This window comes from Erythrolamprus reginae, chromosome 4 (assembly GCF_031021105.1).
Source record: "Erythrolamprus reginae isolate rEryReg1 chromosome 4, rEryReg1.hap1, whole genome shotgun sequence".
In the NCBI taxonomy this organism is placed as follows: domain Eukaryota; kingdom Metazoa; phylum Chordata; class Lepidosauria; order Squamata; family Dipsadidae; genus Erythrolamprus; species Erythrolamprus reginae.
In genome coordinates, this window is record NC_091953.1 from 74096088 (window position 1) to 74116479 (window position 20392).

General features: G+C 36.6%; 1 protein-coding gene across 9 annotated transcripts in view; it reads right to left on the reverse strand.

The window, feature by feature from the left end:
* GK (glycerol kinase) overlaps positions 1–20392 on the reverse strand; it is a 238951-nt gene that overhangs the window by 81915 nt on the left and 136644 nt on the right. The gene's annotated exons all lie outside the window — the stretch shown is intronic.

Below are 20392 nucleotides of genomic sequence, written 5' to 3' on the forward strand. Positions count from 1 at the left end.
AATTTGCGTTTACGTGGGTTCAGAATGGATTCAGCCTCTGATTTAAAGTTAACAGAAGCTGTCTGTGCTTGGTTAAATAAACAGACAGGCGTACATGTCAGCTTGGAAGAATTGTTGCGAGTTCACTGGGCGGCCCCCAGAAGAGACGGGAGGCAGAGGGATATAATCGTCGCTTTCCTCAGTGAAAAAAAAGCAGAGATGATGTATAAAACTTTGAAGACTTCTACGAGCCTTAAACAAGACGGAAATGAGATAAGGGTTCTGAGGGATCTTTCCTGGGAAACCTTGAGAACGAGAGCTGTTTTGAAATCAATTGCAAGCCGGTTATATCAAAGTGGAACCAGATTTAGCTGGGGCTACCCAGTGGCCATCTTGGTGTTCCAGGACAATAAAATGTACAGAGCACGTTCATTGGAGGAGGGAAAGGCTTTATTGGATCAACTGGGGATTAAGTTTGATGAAACTGGAGCACTAGCATATGAAGGCTTTTGACGGTCGGAGTACCCCAGACGAGGAGGAAAGATGAAGGGAAGAGCAGCTGAAGGAGTTAAGCGGGCAGGTGGAGGCCATCAGAAAGGAGCAGAGAAAAACACGGGCTCTGCGTGAGAAGAGAGCCAGAAAGTGATGGTGTTTGGTCCCTTGTCTTGTTGTGGGGAAAAAAAAAAGGAAAAGAATTATTACTATTACTATTATTGTTGTTGTTATTATTATTATTATTATTATTATTATTATTATTATTATTATTATTATTATTATTATTATTATTATTTTTCTTGGAGATGCATTCGGATTCCTGTATATCTGTCATTCAGTGGGGGAAGTCTAAGGGGGAGAAAAAGGTGGTTTAAGAATTTAAAATTAAAAAAGGAATTATTTAAAGGGAAAGGAGGGGGGGGGAGAAATTTTCTCTTTATTAAAATTAAAAAGGGTTGAAAGAGGAGCTAGTTGAGTGGGAACGCAATCCAGATAATGTGCCTCATGTATGGGCAAGTTTTTTTCTTGTCTTCTCCCCTCTCAGTGGGGGGAGCACAGGGGGAGGCACGTTCGGGGGGTAATAGGGGTAAAGAAAGGGGGAAAAAATAAACCAAGGGCAAAACAAGAGGGGAAAAGGGTGATTTTGGTATATTATGACGGAGTGTAAGATAATGGTTTTAAATGTGAATGGTTTGGGATCGGATTTGAAACGTTTTAGGATATTAAGGATGGCTAAGCAATACAAGGTGGATATTATGATTTTGACAGAAACACATAAAAGAAGGGGAAGAAGGGATAACTTGATTAATGATAGAAATTGGAAATGGGTGTTTGAGTCGAGAGGAACACAAAAAAGCCGAGGCACAGCGATTCTGATTCATCAGAGGGTTAATTTTGAAGAGGTGGGAATTCAGAAAGACAGAGAAGGAAGGTGGATATTTGTTAAAGGGAAAATAAATCAAAAGAAGCTGACATTAGCAGCAATTTATGCCCCAAATGTGAAAACAAAACAATTTATAATAAATACTAAGAAGAAGTTAGACAACTTTACGGAGGGCTCAACTTTTTTGGCAGGAGATTTTAATATGCAATTAACAAATGGGACTGCAAATAGCAGGATGTTACATTTAAACAGACTTAATATGGTGGATCTACATGCAGATATTTTAAACAGAGCTACATATTATTCAGCAAGATATCATACATTTAGCTGCATAGACTACATATTAATGAATAGGGGAGGCAATATACAAGTTAAAAAAGTAGACATTAAAAGTATATGGATATCAGATCATGCCCCACTATTGGCAGAATTGGAAATAGGTCAGGAACGTAATCAAAGAATTTGGAGATATAATGCAGTTGTAACTGCTAGGGAACAAGATAAAGAGAAATTGCAAACAGAGTTATCAGAATATTTTAGAATTAATGATGTGGGTGGTATTAAACAATCAATTGTATGGGATGCATGTAAGGCCTTCATGAGGGGACAATGTATATGTATGGAAGCAGATATTAGGAAGAGGTGGGGTAGAGAGAGGGAAAGGAAGATAAGGGAAATAGATTTGATACAAGAGCAGTTAAGATTAACAAAAAGTAGAGATTGGAATAGTTTATTGAAATTGAAAAAGAAACAGTTGATGGTGTATGATGAGATTAAATGGAACAAGATGAGAATGACGATGCGACAAAAAAATACAGAGCTGGGGGACAAGATCAATGCAGCAAATGGTGAGATATCTGAAGAAGAGGAAAGAAAAATCATGTATTTTAGCATTGAGGGATACTAGTGGAGTGGTTAGATATGGTAATGACCAGTTAGAGGAGATAATGAGGAAATATTATGAAGATTTGTATAAAGAGGAGCAAGTGAAGATAGGAGTCCTCAAGGTTGGGAAAATAGTAAGTGAAGAAGATAAACAAATTTTGAATGCAGAAATTACACAAGATGAAATTGCTAGAGTAATTAAAGGGTTAAAACAAGCCAAAGCACCGGGCCCAGATGGGTTTACAGGGGAATTCTATAAAACTTATGTGAATGTGTTGTTGCCGCATTTGGGGAAATTGTTTAATAATATATTGTTAAATCGTGATATCCCGCAAACATGGAAGCTTTCAGAAATTGTTACCATTCCGAAGATGGGTCGAGATTTAAGAGAGCCTGGGTCTTACCGTCCGATCAGTTTGGCAAATCAGGATTATAAAATATTTATGAAAATACTGGCAAATAGATTAGAAAATATTTTACCAAAAATAATTGAAGAGGATCAATATGGATTCGTGAAAGGAAGGAAAATAAGTGAACCAATTAGAAATGCAATGAATGTGATGCACCATGCTACCGCTACTAAAAGGAAATTGGGAATTTTGAAATTAGATGTTTATAAAGCGTTCGATAAAGTTAACCATAGCTATTTATATAAATTATGTAATGAACTAAATATGGGGGGGGGGAAATTTTGTGAAACTATAAAAGAGATTTATAAAGGAAATGAAGCATACATAAGAGTGAATGGACAAAGAACGCAGAGTATTAAAATATTAAACGGCACCAAGCAGGGATGCCCTTTATCTCCAAAATTATTCGTAATAGCAATAGAGATCTTAGCTAATAAGATAAGACAAGATAACATTGGGCAGGATATAGAATAGGGGAATTAGAAATGAAAATAAATTTATTTGCAGATGATGCAATTATATTGACCCAGACCCCGATGGAGATGATTAAAGGTATAATAAATATTTTACAAGAGTTTAAGCAGGAATGGGGACTGTCGGTTAATATGGAAAAATCAGAGATTATGTGTTTAAATATAGATCCAAGAGAACAGATAGAAATTAGGAAAGAATCAGGGTTGAAATTAGGACTTAAAAAAATAAAATATTTGGGAATTTGGTTATTGAAAAACCCAGCAAAAATTGAAGAGATTAATTATAGATTAATATGGAGGAAAATGTTGAAACAGATGAGGAGCTGGAAAGATAAAAAGCTAAGGAGACTCTCTAAAATAAGAGCTTTAAAAATGATGATAGCTCCCAAGATGATGTACCTATTTCAGGTGCTGTCGAGGGGGCTATCGGTATGTAAGGTTAAAGAGTGGGACAAAAAACTAAATTATTGGATTGAAGAAGACAAGAGACCAAGAATAAGAAAAAAGTGGTTAATTGCGAATGAAAAAGAGGGGGGATGGGGAGTTCCATGTTTGGAGCTGTATAGGGAAGCTTTTCAAATGGAAAGGTTAATGGAGTTGCAATTAGGTGAAAATAAATGGGCAAAATTGGAAAAACAGATAAACGGGATGAACAATAGAGAATTAATTTTTAGAAAGTGGAATAGGAGTGATATAGGTAAATTAATAGGCCCAGTGAAAGGGACTATGGAAATTTGGAAAAAATGGCAGGGGAAAATAGGATTATATAAATCTAAACTGTCATCGCCTTATGTAATAAATAGAGAAAATGAAATTAATTTAAATAGGGTTATAGGAGAGTTGAAGGGAACTAAGATAGAACAGTTATACGAGAAAGATGGCAGGCCAAGTAGAAATCCTATAGAATGGTGGTTCGGTAAGGGAAGGTGGCTACAAATAAATGCAATATGTAAATATCTAAATGAAAGGGAGAATAAAGAAGTATTATGGAGGGAGGAGACAGGGTTAGAGAAAATAATAAGAGAAAAAAGTGAGGGGATAAAGGCGCAAGCAACTAATATATACAAATTGCTAGTGCAGTCAGACGGGGACACAATCGATGGATTGACTAAATGGTGGCAAAATGAGATATTAGTAGAGGTACAAGAAATGGAAAATATAGTAGAAGATATAAGGAAAATTAAAAATACAAGAATCAGGGAAATGAGAAGGAAAATATTACATAAGTGGTATTTCACTCCCGTTCAACTCACACATTTTCAGCAGAATGTCAGGGGGAATTGTTGGCATGGTTGTCAAGACAAAGGAGTGTTTATGCATATGTTTTGGGAATGCCCGATAGTGCAGGAATTTTGGCAAAAAGTGAAAGAGGATATCAATAGAATGTTAAATATACAATGGACAATCACTAAGGAAATGGCAGTACTAGTAAAAAGTAATGCGATGGGAGAATTTAGAGAAATAAAAAAAGCAGCAATAGAAAGCGCTCAGGCAGTAATACTTCTGGGTTGGAAGGATGCGACAAAATGGACAATGCAAAATTGGTATAGGTACATGGTGGACCATATTCAATTTGAAATTATGGAAAAAAGGATAAATTTGGATAATGAAACTGAGTTGGGACAGCTGATGGGACGGTGGGACAAGGTAAGACGATATATGACGAGCAGAATCCGAGACCAAGCTACAAGAAATAAATTGGAATCACTCTATAATATGTAAACAGATATATTGCTCTTGGGTTAAGTGGACTATACAAGAAATACCCCCAATTTGGTGGTGGGGAATGTGTGTATGTCGGGGTGGTGGGCACAATTCACTACGCACTGTTTTATGTTGTGTGATGTTAAATTGTTAAAAATCAATTAAAAAATATTTTTAAAAAAAGAATGCATAATGAGAACAGAAAGAAACTCAGAAAGGAACCTTCATCTTCTCAGGAGATGAAGGTTTCTGTTATCAAACTTCCAAGATTCTATTAATGTATCCTTATAGGTAGAATTAGCTCATCTGGTTGTGTTTCCCATCTGATCTATCGGGAGTGCTGATAGACTGGTGCCTTAGTAGCAGCTATTCTCTTGCTCTTTAAGGCCATTACCTATATCTGCTATGGTGTGTGTATGAGAGAGAGAGAGAGAAGAAAGAAAGAAAGAAAGAAAGAGACAGAGACAGAATAATACCAACACAACTAGACACAAGAACAGTTTTTTCCCGAATGCCATTACTCTGCTAAACAAATAATTCCCTCAACACTTGCCAAACTATTTAATAAGTCTGCACTACTATTACTACTAGTTTTTTCTCATCATTCCTATCACCCATTTCCTCCAACTTATGACTGTATAACTGTAACTTGTTGCTTGTATCCTTAAGATTTTTTATTAATATTGGGGGGGTATAATTTTTTTATTGTTTATCACACCTTATAGAGATTCCAATTTACATACCTCAAATTAAAATATAATACAATATAATATCAGATGCCAAATTCTTAGTCAAATTAATCAAATTTTTCTAATTATTTATCCAATTTATTCTGTTATATATCATTCATCCTGTGCTACCTTTTTTCCATATACAGTCATACCTCGTCTTACGAACCTAATTGGTTCCAGGGGGAGGTTCGTAAGACGAAAGGTTCGTAAGACGAAACATTGTTTCCCATAGGAAACAATGTAAAATCAATTAATCCGTGCAACCAAAAAACCCCCCCCCGCAAAAAACGCTGCCGCCCAGCTATCACCTTTTAAAACAGCCTGGGGGCTTCTCAGCGACCTCCCGAACGCCGAACCCGAACTTCCGGGTTCGGCGTTTGGGAGGCCGCCGAGAAGCCCCCAGGCTGTTTTAAAAGGTTTTTTGTCTCTGGACATAACCACCATAGATGAAAGAAGGTGCCTTGTGTCTTATTGCATTTCCAGCACATTGAACTATTATTTTTATGCATTTTAGCTAGTCTTTTGGACGGGAGATGCCAACGATGTAGCATTTTTTATTGATTTTCTTTGTACGTTGTGGATTTGGTCAATTTGATATTTCTCTTCCAGATTTGTTCCCATTCCTCTAGATATATATTGTGCCAAAGTTTTTCACCCAAGCAATCATTGTACCTTTGACTATCTCCTCTGGTCTCTCATGTTCCATCAAATATTTATAAATCTTTGATATTGCTTTTTCTTCCGGGCCTGTCTGTAATTTGTCTACTGGTTGGGTAACTCTTTCTATACCTGTTTGTTCCATATCTTTTTTATACCTTGATTGGATTTGAAGGTAAGTCCACCAATCCATAATAGATGAGGGCTTCCATTGTGGATATCCAATTTGGTATTTTTATATAATGTTTCTGTCTGATCTCTTTCCATGTTTTCAATAAAGATTGTCTAATTAAATGTCTATTAAAATATTTCGGTATTTTATCTCCTGTGTCCCATAAATAAGCGTGCCAACCTTTCTCTAAATCATGGCCTTCCAATTGTAAAATTCATTTATTATCTAGATTGAACCATTCATTTATCCACATCAATGAAGCTGCTTTATAGTACATTTTCCAGTCTGGCATTCCAAATCCCCCTCTACTCTTTATATCTTGTAAATCTACTATCTTTATTGTTGGTTTTTTACCTTGCCATATAAATTTAGATATTATTTTATTTAATTCAGAAACAAATTTGGAGTTCAGTTTTATTGGAATGGTTTGACATAGGTATAGAAATTTAGGAAGTATACTCATTTTAATAGATGCTATTCTTCCTATCAATGATAGTTGTAGGTTCCCCCATTTTCCTAATTCTACTTTGGTTTGATTTACTAATTTTATATACCGTATTTTCCGGCGTATAAGACGACTTTTTAACCCCTGAAAATCTTTTCCACAGTGGGGGGTCGTCTTATACGCCGGATACTGATTCCAGGCTCCGGAGGGAGCTCGGGCGGTGGCGAGAAGACGGGATTCCGGGTGCCGAGCGCCACCTGCCCGCCGTTCCAGCGCCTCGGCCTGCTCGCCCGGCCTCTTGCCCGGTGGGGAGAGCAAAGGCGGCGCCGGGAGTAGCGGAGGCGAGGCGGAGAAGAAAGAAGCGGCGGATAGCTGGCGAGGCACTGGCTAGAGGGCTGGACTTCACCGCTTTCCTGCCGCTCCCACCGCCGGCTTTGCTGGGGTTGAGCGCCACGCCCGGCGGCAGGAACTGCGGGGGGTAGCCGGCATAACGAGCCCTTGCCGCAGCTATCCGCCGCTTCTTTCTTCTCCGCCTCGCCTCCGCTACTCCCGCCGCCGCCTTTGCCTCTTGCCCGGCAGGGAGAGCAAAGGTGGCGGCGGGAGTAGCGGAGGCGAGGCGGAGAAGAAAGAAGTGGCGGATAGCCGCGGCAAGGGCTTGTTAGCCGGAGCGTATGCCGGCTACCCCCCGCAGTTCCTGCCGCCGGGCGTGGCGCTCAACCCCAGCAAAGCCGGCGGTGGGAGCGGCAGCAAAGCGGCGAAGTCCAGCCCTCTAGCCGGCGCCTCGCCAGCTATCCGCCGCTTCTTTCTTCTCCGCCTCGCCTCCGCTACTCCCGCCGCCGCCTTTGCTCTCCCCGCCGGGCAAGAGGCAAAGGCGGCGGCGGGAGTAGTGGAGGCGAGGCGGAGAAGAAAGAAGCGGCGGATAGCTGGCGAGGCGCCGGCTAGAGGGCTGGACCGCGCCGCTTTGCCGCCGCTCCCGCCGCCGGCTTTGCTGGGGTTGAGCGCCACGCCCGGCGGCAGGAACTGCGGGGGGTAGCCGGCGTAACGAGCCCTTGCCGCAGCTATCCGCCGCTTCTTCTCCGCCTCGCCTCCGCTACTCCCGCCGCCGCCTTTGCCTCTTGCCCGGCGGGGAGAGAGCTGAAGGAACACGTACCAAAACTGGGGACAATCTTAGTCTCCCCTGCGCGCTCCTCCCCGCGTGCCTTCACCGCCCAGCCCAGCCCAGCCCAGCCCGCCTGAAACCCAATAACCGCGACCATCCAGCCATGCCTCCTCTTCCCGCCGGCGCCGACCAAGACGCGCACGGGAGCTTCGGAAGGTGTAGCCGGCCGCCAGAGCCCTGGGGGAGCCTTCCCGCACACCGCCCGGGCCGAGGGAGAGGGCCAAGCGGCGGCCAGCATGCCGGCTGCGGGTGGTCGGCCGGGCGGCCTTTTGCCTGGCTGGCTGGTCCTGGCGCTCTCCGGCACTCTGGCTTGGGCGCCGCCGCCGCGGGTGATGCTCCTCTGCCCACCGCTCTTCCACTGCGAGGAGGACGGCGTGGCGCTCTCCGCTGACTGCTCCGAAGGGGTGCTGGGCTCCGTGCCCGCCGGCCTCAGGCCCTTCACCGCCTACCTGTAAGCCCCGCGCTATCCCGCGCTTCGCCTGCGGCTTCTCCCGGGGAAGGGGGGGGGGGGGGGAAGGGCAGAGCTGCCTGCCGGAAATCCAAGGACGACTTTAGCTGGATCCCCAAAGGAACGGAGGAGCATCTCTTTCTCTCCCTCCCTCTCTCCCACTCTTCCTCTCACTCTCTCTTCCTCCGCCTGTCTCTGAACTGCTTGAAGTTTCGCCCCCACTGGTCCTCGTCGCCTCTCAACCTGCGCTTTAGAAAGGTGTTCGCCCGTCTATGTGTAGCGTAGCTGAAGGAACGCGTACCAAAACCGGGGACAATCTTAGTCTCCCCTGCGCGCTTCGTGGTCGTTTTCTCCGAGAGGCGCTTTTGCATTGAAACCAGACAGCCGCCCGCTCGTGAATAGAATATAATAGAATAGTTTATTGGCCAAGTGTGATTAGACACACAAGGAATTTGCATTGGTGCATATGCTCTCAGCGTACATAAAAGAAAAAGATACATTTGTCAAGAATCATGTGTACAACACTTAATGATTGTCATAGGGATCAAATAAGCAATGAAGGCGGAGAACAAGAGAGAGGGAGAGAGGTGATTCTTGAAGCATATGGTAAAAAGCACCCAAATAATAAGAAACACCCCCCCCCCAGCACACACCTGTGTTTGAAAAGAATAAAAGAGAAAAAAACCCCAGCCCTCAACTGGTTTTGGAAATGATTCGAGTGTGTATACACACACACACACACACACACACACACGTGTAAGGGGGGAAGAGAGACAGGGATGGAAAAAGAGAAGTGAGAGGGAGAAGGAATGAGGGAAAAAGGGAGGAAGAGAGAGAAATGAGAAACATAAGAGAGAAAAGGGGGAAAGACAGGAGAAGAACCCAGAAATGAGACAGTGGTATAAATTTGAGGAGGGATGATTGATGATTGACTGTATTTATAAGGGGATGTTACATGGGATTGTATATATGAGGGGGTTATTTATGTGTGTGTGTGTGTGTGTGTGTGTGTGTGTGTGTGTATGTATGTATGTATTTATTTATTAGATTTGTGTAATTTTGGTTGGTGGTGTGCCCCAGGATTTTGTAAATGTAAAAAATGTGCTGCGGCTCAAAAAAGGTTGAAAATCACTGCTCTAGCAGGTGGTAAATCAGCACTCCTTTTAACTGACAAGGGTCCCATTTCCCAGACTTTGATCATTTCTCCAGGTATTTTTGTACCTACTTGACCAACATTATTAGTGGTTGCAAAATTGAATGTTAAACTGGATGCATTTATTTCTGCCTGTTTGTATTTGTTCTTATGTTTAACCATTGAAAATGTACTTTTCCTCCAAAAAGAATCATCTTTCCATATTTCTTAGGCAACATTTTAAAATAACTTTAAAAGCTGAGGTCATATTATTCATCCTGCTCTGTATCATAGCACACTGCACAGTACTGAAAATTGGCAGGGTCACTAATTAAACCCGACAAGTTAAAATCTGTTTAAGTGACATTGCAAGAGGATAAAGACAGAAAGTGCGGAAAGAGGAAAAAATGGATGGGCTGTTTGGATTGCCATATCATGATATCACATACAGATTCTCATTCCATAATAGATTCTCACATAGGTGTCAGCATGCTGCATGTTAGACTGAAAGATACCTGCAGAATAGATGGTAGGAGAAAGAAAAATAGCCAGGTTCACCTTTTTGTGTTGACAAATTATGATGAGTTATAATAATAAACTTAATTGTGGTGAGGAGAAATATGAGAGGCAGACAAGACAGATAGACAGAGACATATGGAGAGAGAGACAGAAGAGTGCTCCCACTTGGCTCTCTCTCTCTAAATAATTCATTCATAATTTTAACAATAAGATCTTCATCATTAGTAATTAAAATATTGTGTTATCATGTTCAGAAATGATTTTTTTCTCAATGCAAGTACATCATAGACCTAGACTCAGTCAGGTCTATGATGTACAGAAGAGGGGTAGTCTTATACGGCGAGTATATCTCAAATTCTATATTTTAACTGGAAAAGTTAGGGGGTCGTCTTATACGCCCAGTCGTCTTATACGCCGGAAAATACGGTAGTTATCTTCTTTTATTGATGAGCATCTATTAGTTAAATTTATTCCTAAATGTTTAATTTTTTTGTGTTAGTGAATCCTAATTTAATTTCTAATTCCTTATTTTGCTTATTTGTCATATTTTTGGTCATGAATTTTGTTTTCTGTTTATTAATTTATAGGCCTGCTGCCTCTCCATATTCTTCTATTTTTCCAATTAAATGTTGCCGTGTCTCTAACGGTTCTTCTAAGAAAAATACTAAATCGTCCGCGAAAGCCTGTAATTTATACTCTTTTTTATTTTTGTTCCTTTGATGTTGTTATCCTTGTGAATATCATTTAACAAATGTTGCAAGTACTAATATGAAGAGCAAAGGAGATAGCAGGCATCCTTGCTAAACTCCTTTATTTATTTGAAATGTTTTGGTCGTTTCATTGTTAACAATTACTTTGGCTTTCTGAGTGGTATATATATTATCTATTAGTTGTTCAAATTTGGGGCCAAATCTCATTTGTTGTATTGCCAATTCACGTTGTCGAAGGCTTTCTGCGCGTCCAAAAAGATCAATGCTATTTGTTTTTCTGGATGTGCTTTGTAGTATTCTATTATGTCTAATACAATTCTTGTGTTATTCCTAATTTGTCTTGTTGGTAGAAAACCATTCTGATCTATGTGTATGGTTTTGTTTAGTATTTTTTTTAACCTTTCCGCTAGTATTGAGGTGAAAATTTTGTGATCTGTGTTTAGGAAGGCAATTGGTCTATAGTCACTGACTTGGTTTGTATTGGCATCTTCTTTCGGTATCATAGTGATATATGTCTCTTTCCATGTTTCAGGTATTTTAGCTTTCAACAATGCTTCGTTATAAATTTCTAATTGTAATTGTTCTAAGGTCTCTACAAAGCACTTATAATATTCCCCCGGGTAATGATTTGTTACTTTTTTGTTTTTAAATTGCATTTTGAAGCTCTATTGGAGTGATCTCTCTATTTAACATTTCCCTATCTTCTTCATTTATTTCCATCACATTGTTTTGTAGCAAGTATTTATTTTAGTTGTATTGATTTCCTCTTGTGTATATAATTTCTCATAATATTCTAAGATAATTTCTTTTAATTTTTGTTCATTATGTTGTAATCTCCCTTCTGCATCAGTTAATTGATCTATGATTCTATTTTCCTTTTCCTTTTTAATTTTATATGCCAGCCATCTGCTCGGTTTATTTGCATTTTCAAAAAATGTTTGCCTAGCAAGTTTAATATTCTGGCTATACTCTTGTTGATCTAGTTGGTTTAGCTCATGTTTATAGCCCATTAGAGATTCATATACTTCCTTTTTTCTGGTGATTCCTGGTGTTGTTTTTCTAATTTTTTAATGTTCTCTATTAACATGTTGTATTTCTGTCTTCTCTTTTTATTCCTTCCTATGTTGTATGCTATGGCAATACCTCTTATATAGGCTTTGAGAGTGTCCCATAAGTTTTGAGTAGTTGTTGGTTGTTTCTGATTTTCTTCCAAAAAGAGTTTAATCTCTTTTGTAATTCTTTTAGTATTCCTCTAGTAGCATGTGTGGATTTAATTTCCATCTTTTATTATTGTTTTTAGTCCTGTTCCAGGTCACAACTAATGGGTTATGATCCGCCCAAATATTTGTATCTATTTCAACTGTTCCAATATCTTGTAGCATTTCACTACTTGTCCAGACCATGTCTATCCTTGAATAAGATCCATGTGGTGTTGAGTAGAATGTGTATTGCTTTTTTTCCGGGTGTATTAGCCTCCATAAGTCTGCCAGATTCAGTTCTTCTACCATATCTTTAAATGTGTTTGGCAGTGTAGTTCTATTTGTATTTTTATTTTTACCTGTAGTGTAATCTTTATTTTTATCTATAATTCCATTATAATCTCCTATTATGCAATTATTTTTGTTCTCCAAAGTTAATATTTTATCGTGTAGTTTCTTATAGAATTCTTTTTGTTTTTTGTTTGGGGCATATATATTTATTAAATTTATTTTTTTTAATTTAATTTCTGTAATCAAAAATCTTCCTTTTGGGTCTGAATAAGTTTCTTTTGCTGTTATTTCTTTTTAAATATACGTTGCTACTCCCTTCTTCTTTTTGTTTCCCAATGATGTGTATAATACCCCCAATTTTGGATTCTCTAAGTATTTTTTTTCTGTTTCTTTTATATGTGTCTCCTGCTTTTTCTTTAATTGATTTTGTACATATTTTTCTCCCTTTCTCCGGGGAATTTAATCCTTTAGTATTTATCGAAATTAATTTAATTTCTTTATTCATTTGTTTGGTTTGTTGTTTCTTTTACTTATTTTCCTTCTTTTTATTTTTACTTGTTAGTTTTTGCTGCTGTTTGTGTTCTAGCCCTTACTCCCTCCTCTCTCTGAACTTGGTCTTCCACTTCTTTGGGTCTTTCCTTTTCTACTTCCTCCCTCTCTTCCTGTCTATCATCTTGGCTCATTCCTTCTAATCTGTCTTCACTTTCTCTCTCCGTTATTTCCTCTATGCCTTGTAGTTGTTTGTTTACTTCTTGCGCCCCTTCTATAGTGTCTACTTTAATCTTCCTTCCCTCCCAGGTTATTACCATTCCTTCTGGAATGATCCATCTGAAATTTAAATGTAATCGTTCCTTTGCTAACTCTTCTAGGTACTTGCTTAAGTATGTTAATATCCCTTCCTTTGTATGACCAAATCTTCCCTCGCGTGGCCATAAAAATGCTATCCCTTATCTTTTTTCTTGCAAATCTAACGTGTATTTCCCTGGGCAAATGATAGCGCCTGGCATAATTCGTTTGTATCCTGTATGCTTTGTATATTTCACTTTTAATTTAGTTTTTATCTTTTTGAAGTATTTGTCCTATCAACTCCGCCATTCTGTCTTCTATATCTTCCTCTTTTATTTCTTTTTAAAAAAATATATCATATTTACAGATGAATCTACATCATATATACATTCCCATCGATATTGTCTTTTAATTGCTTTTAAATTAATATTTTATTTCAATGCTTCTTTTAAGTTTCTTTTTTTTTTGTCCATTGGTACCATTTTGTCCAGGTTTCATAATAATCCGATTCTTTTCGATTATTAAGCTCCATTGTCAAACTGTCCATCTCTGCACATTCGTATATTTTCTTGATGATTTCATTGTCTTCAGGTATTTGCAGATTTTTCCAGTTCTGTGCAAATACAATCCTTGCAGATGTTGTAATATGCAAACTTAAATATTTTACATTTTTAGAATAGGTACCTCTCATAATACCCAGTAAAAAAAACCTCTGGCATATATTCTATTTTTGTATTTGTTATTTGACACAACCAATTATTTATTTTTTTCCAATATTTTCTTGTCTCTGGACATAACCACCATAGATGAAAGAAGGTGCCTTGAGTGTTATTACATTTCCAACACATTGGACTGTAATTTTTGTGCATTTTGGCTAATCTTTTGGGTGGAAGATGCTAACGGTATAGCATTTTATATTGGTTTTCTTTGTATATTGTAGATTTTGTTAATTTGATATTTCTCTTCCAAATCTGTTCCCATTCCTCTCTATATATATTATGGCCAACGTTTTTCACCCACACAATCATTGTACCTTTGACTATCTCCTCTGGTTTTTCATATTCCATCAGATATTTATATATTTTAGATATTGCTTTTTCTTCTGGGCCTGTCAATAGTTTGTCTAGTGGTTGGGTAGTTCTTTCTATACCTGATTGTTCCATATCCTTTTTATATCTAGATTTGATTTGTAGATATGTCCACCAATCTATATTTATATTTTGTATTATTAATTCTTCCCTGCTTTTGAGTCTACAGTTAGTATCTAATATTTCTTTATATTTGATTTTTTTGGTTGTTTCTATTGTATTTGGGTATATTAGAGCTTCCATTGTGGATAGCCAATTTGGTATTTTTATATAATGTTTATGTCTTATCTCTTTCCATGTTTTAAGTAAAGATTGTCTGATTAGATGTCTATTAAAATATTTTGGTATTTTATCTCCTATGTCCCATAAGTAGTCATGCCAACCTTTCTCCAAATCATGGCCTTCCAATTGTAAGATTCGTTTATTATCAAGATTGATCCATTCTTTTATCCACATCAATGAAGCTGCTTTATAATACATTTTCCAATCTGGCATTCCAAATCCCCCTCTGTTTTTTATGTCTTGTAAATCTACTATCTTTATTCTCGATTTTTTACCTTGTCATATGAATTTGGATATTATTTTATTTAATTCCGTAAAAAATTTAGAGTTCAATTTTATTGGTATGGTTTGAAATAGGTATAGAAATTTCAGAAGTATGCTCATTTTAATTGATGCTATTCTTCCCATCAATGACAGTTGTAGGTTACTCCATTTTCCTAATTCTACTTTGGTTTGATTTACTAGTTTTATATAATTATCTTCTTTTACTGTTGAGCATCTATTGATTTAATTTATTCCTAAATATTTAATTTTTTTCGTGCTAGTGAATCCTAATTTAGTTTCTAGTTCCTTGGTTTGCTTATTTGTCATATTTTTGGTCGTGAATTTTGTTTTTTGTTTGTTGATTTTTAGGCCTGCTATTTCTCCATATTGTTCTATTTTCCCAATTAAATGCTGCCCTGACTCTAATGGTTCTTCTAAAAAGAAAACTAAGTCATCCACAAAGGCCTGCAATTTGTATTCCTCTTTTTTTATCTTTGTTCCTTTAATATTGTTGTCTTTACGGATTTCATTTAACAAAGTTTCGAGTACCAGTATAAAAAGTAGGGGAGATAGCAGGCATCCTTGTCTAACTCCTTTGTTTATTTGGAACATTTTTGTTATTCCATTATTGACTATTACCTTGGCCTTCTGAGTAGTGTATATATTATCTAATAGTAATTCAAATTTAGAACCAAATTTCATTTGCTTTATTAACTTTTTTATATATTGCCAATTCACATTATCGAAAGCTTTCTGTGCATCCAGAAAGATCATTGCGGTTTGTTTATCAGGATGTGCTTCATAATATTTAATTATATCTAATACAATTCTTGTATTATTCCTGATTTGTCTCGATGGTAGAAAACCATTCTGATCAATATGTATAGTTTTATTTAGTATTTTCTTTAATCTTTCGGATAATATTGAAGTGAAGATTTTATAATCAGTGTTTAGAAGACCAATTGGTCTATAGTCACTGACTTGGTTTGTACTGGCACCTTCTTTCGGTATCGTGGTGATATATGTCTTTTTCCATGTTTCAGGTATTTTAGCTTCCAACAGTGCTTCGTTGTAAACTTTTAACTGTAGATGTTCTATAGTCTTTCCAAAGTGCTTGTAATACTCTCCCAGATAACCATCCGGACCTGGCAATTTGTTACCTTTCTGTCTTTTAATTGCATCTTGAATCTCTATTGGGGTAATCTCTCTATTTAACATTTCCCTATCTTTTTCGTTTATTTCCATCACATTATTTTGTTGCAAGTATTTATCTATTTTAGTTGTATCTATTTCCTCTTGTGAATATAATTTCTCATAATATTGTAGAATAATTTCTTCTAGTTTTTGTTCATTATGTTGTAATCTCCCTTCTACATCAGTTTATTGATGTATCATCCTATTTTCTTTTTCTTTTTTAATTTTGTGTGCCAGCCATCTACCTGGTTTGTTTGCATTTTCAAAGAATGTTTGCCTGGCTAGCTTGATGTTCTGGCTATATTCTTGTTGGTCTATTAGGTTTAGTTCATGTTTATAACCCAATAAAGATTCATATATTTCCTTTTTCTCTGGTAATTCTTGATGTTGCTTTTCTAGTTTTTTAATGTTTTCTATTATCATATTATATTCCTTTCTCCTTTTTTTGTTTCTTTCTATGTTATATGCTATAGTGATACTTCTTACGTAGGCCTTGAGAGTATCCCACAAGTTTTGGGTGGTTGTTGGTTGTTTTTGGTTTTCATCTATAAAAAGTTCAAACTCTTTTATAATTCTTTCACTATATTCTTCTTCTAATAATATTATGATTTTTGGTCCCTTTCCAGGTCACAACTAGTGGGTTGTGGTCTGCCCAAACATTTATATCTATTTCGACCGTTTCAATGTCTCGTAGCATTTCACTATTTGCCCATATCATATCTATCCTTGAATAGGATCCATGTGGTGCTGAATAGAATGTATATTGTTTTTTGGGGGGGTGCGTTAACCTCCATAAGTCTGTCATGTTTAGTTCTTCTATCATATCTTTAAATGTGTTGGGCAGCGTAGTCCTATTTGTATTTTTATTTTTACTTTTCCTATAATCTTCATCTTCATCTATAATTCCATTATAGTCTCCTATTATGCAAATATTTTATTTTCTAGTGTTAGTATCTTTTCAGTTTCAGTTTCAGTTTCCAGTTTCTTATAAAATTATTTTTGTTTTTTATTTGGGGTATATATATTTATTAAATTTATTTTCCTTTAACTTAATTTGATTTCTGTAATTAAGAGTCTTCTTTTCGGATCTGAATAGATTTCTTTCGCTGTTATTTCTTTTTTAATATATGTTACTACTCCTTTCTTTTTTTAATTTCCTAGTGATGTATATAATACTCCCAGTTTTGTATTCTCTAAGTATTTTTTTCCTGTTTCTTTTATATGTGTCTCTTGGAGACATATAATGTCCGCTTTTTCTTTAATTAATTTTGTATATATTTTCCTTCTTTTCTCTGGGGAATTTAATCCTTTAATGTTTATCGAAATCAATTTAATTTCTTTATTCATTTGTTTAGTTTGTTGTTTCTTTTAGTTGTTTTCCTTCCTTTTGTTTTTACTTGTTAGTTTTAACTGCCGTCTGCTTTCTAGTTTTTACTCCCTCCTCTTTTTGGATTTGGTCTCTACCTTCTTTGGATCTTTCCTTTCCTTCCTCTTCCCTCTCTTCCTGTCTGTCTTCTTGACTTATTCCTTCTAATCTATCCTCTCTGTCTTGGTTATTTCCTCTATACCTTGCAGTTGTTCATTTATTTCATGTGCTCTTTCTAATGTATCTACCTTGATCCCCTTTCCCTCCCAGGTTATTATCATTCCTTCAGGATTGATCCATCTGAAGTTTAAGTGTTTTCTGTTTAGAGTTGATGCCAAAAATTTGTAGTAATTCTTTGCTCCCTAACTCTTCTAGGTATCTGTTTTAATATGTTGATCTCCTGTCTTTGTATGGCCAAATCTTCCCTCTTGTGGCCATAAGAGTGCTATCCCTTATCTTTTTCCTTGCAAATCTAACATGTATTTCCCTGGGCAGATGGAGACGTCGGGCATAATTTGTCTGTATCCTGAAAGCTTCATCTATTTCGTTTTTAACCTTGTTTTTATCCTTTTGGAGTATTTCTCCTATCAATTCCGCTATTTTATCCTCTATATCTTCCTCTCTTGTTTCTATAATGTTTTGGAGCCTCAGGAAAAACGATGCCCTGTCCATTTCTAAATTTATTAATTGATATTCAAGATCTTTTTGAGCTTTAATTGTTCTTTGTTTTACTTTTTCTATTTTTTTTCCATTGCATTCTGTCTTGAATTCTACCGTTTTGATTTGATCCTCACGTTTCTCAATACCCCCTCTCATCAATTCCATACTGGTATTTAACTTCAAAATATCTGATTTTAGGTCAGTATGGTTCTGCATCATTTCCTGTAATTTAACCATTGTTTCTTGTACTGTATTTAATGTTAAGTTGATAGTTTGTAATAATGTTGTATTCTCTGTTTCCCCTGCTTTCTCTAGTTTAAATAGATCCTCAATAGATTTTTGACTTGCTGGAGATGTACCTCCAGTGGCCCCTGTTATTTGCTGTTTTTTGCCTCCTTTTATAGTCATTGTGGTTGTATTGGTGGTTGACATTTCTTTCAATATTTTATTTTGCTTTTCTAATATATCAAATATTCTATCCCAAACCACCATTCACCAAATCCTCTACACAATATTCTATTATTTTTTCAGCTTATAGCTATTAATATTTTGTATTTGGAAATCTATATCTATTTATAACTAAACAATTTCTGAAATAATTTCTAATATAATTTCTTCTTATATCAATATCAACTAAATATAAACAATAATATTCAATGTACCCATAAGTAATATATATAATAATAACTGTTTTAGTCTAATGGCTGTGAATATATAAATAAATTTGTAATTAATAAACTGTTACAAGTTGTAATTTCTTAAATTCAAGCACTATTTGTAAATATGTCAACAACTATTAATACTATTAAATCTATTATATTTGTCAACTATTGTTAAATATTATTCAATCTCTAATAGCCTATAAATTTAATCTTATATTTTTATATCCAAAACTATCTGAACTATCTAAACCATCTAAATTATTTAAGCTATATATTTCAGTTTTAAGAACACAATATATTTATTCAATGTAACTAAATTAATCTTTAGGTAAAAGATAGGAAAAGTAAAAAAGGAAGATAGAAAAAAGCAACAGAACAAAAATATATATGAAGTGTATATGGAGTTTCTACTAAATAGAAGAAAGGATAGATGGAGATTCAAAAGAAAAAATACATATATCTTTATAAAATCAATACTCTATCTGCACTATATCTCAGAATATATTATTATTAAGTTGAATTAGCTTATAACATTATAATGATCTAAATTGAATTGATTATAATAATGATATCAGTAACAATTATATTTTTCTATTTGATATAGTTATAGTAAATTTTGGAATCACATTTAAAGTTAAAGTTACAATAAATAATAACCAGTATCTAAGTATCTAAATAAGTATCAAATGTTTCTACTTGTTTGTGTGAACAGATAGTTTGTTATACCATGAAAGTTGCTTCAGCATATGAGTTGAAAGTTCTTGCAGATTTTTTTTTTTAATCTGACAGGTGTCAAATATCTTTTTTCACTGTTTCTTAATAGGATAAATTAATAGAATTTAATGTCTTATTTTAGTCTTATAAGATAAGGACAAGGATCGAATTCCTCGCGTCTGAGAAGCTATTAATTATTGTTGTTCAGCGTTTATTTCCCTTGTTAAAATGTCCGCTGTCTTCTTTCTGTCAAGTCACTTCCTCTTTTTCTTAAAAGAATATTTCTTCAAAATACAACGTTGTTAAAGTCTTTAGTTTATAAATTTAAGCAAACCTGAACAAAAACTGTATCTTCAATACCTTCTGCAGCAATTTAAAGCGTTTAAATCATTTACAAAGTGGTTTCTCCGTCCGAGATCTCGGGCTCTTTAAAACAACTTTCACTTGCCTTCTTTTTCCCTTTCGACCTCGGACTTTCAATACCCCGTCGCGTCTTCTCACCTCTTCCTTGCAATCGCCGCTTTTGTTTCAAAATGTGGTGTTTTTTCTTGCTGCTGCAGATCGGTCTCCTCAGCAATTGACTAAAGTGCTTTTAAAGGCATTCCTCGATGCAATTCATCTGGATTATAAAAGCTTCCTTCTTATGCGGATCTGAACAGGCTTCAGGCCGCCATGACAAGTCTGGCAGATGTTCTGTCCTGCATAGAAAGGATACCCTGTGCTCCAACGGGCAAATGCCTTCGCCCCCGCTGTGGCTCGGGTTGCTCCTCTTTCCCCACTTCAATCTACGGTCTCCATGCCTCGAAGGGTCTCCAAGAAACGGAAAAATAGAGCAGCCTTGGGGAGCGGAGATCGCTCTTGCCAGCTGCTATGCTCCACGTCACCACCGGAAGTCTTCCTCTTTTATTTCTATAGTGTTTTGGGACCTTAGGAAGTACGATGCCCTGTCCATTTCCTAATTTGTTAATTGGTGTTTGAGTTGTTTGTGCTATTTGTTTGTTTTTTGTTCTACTTTTTCTATTTTTTTTCTCATTGCATTCTGTCTTGAGTTCTACTGTTTTGATTTGATCTTCATGTTTCTTAA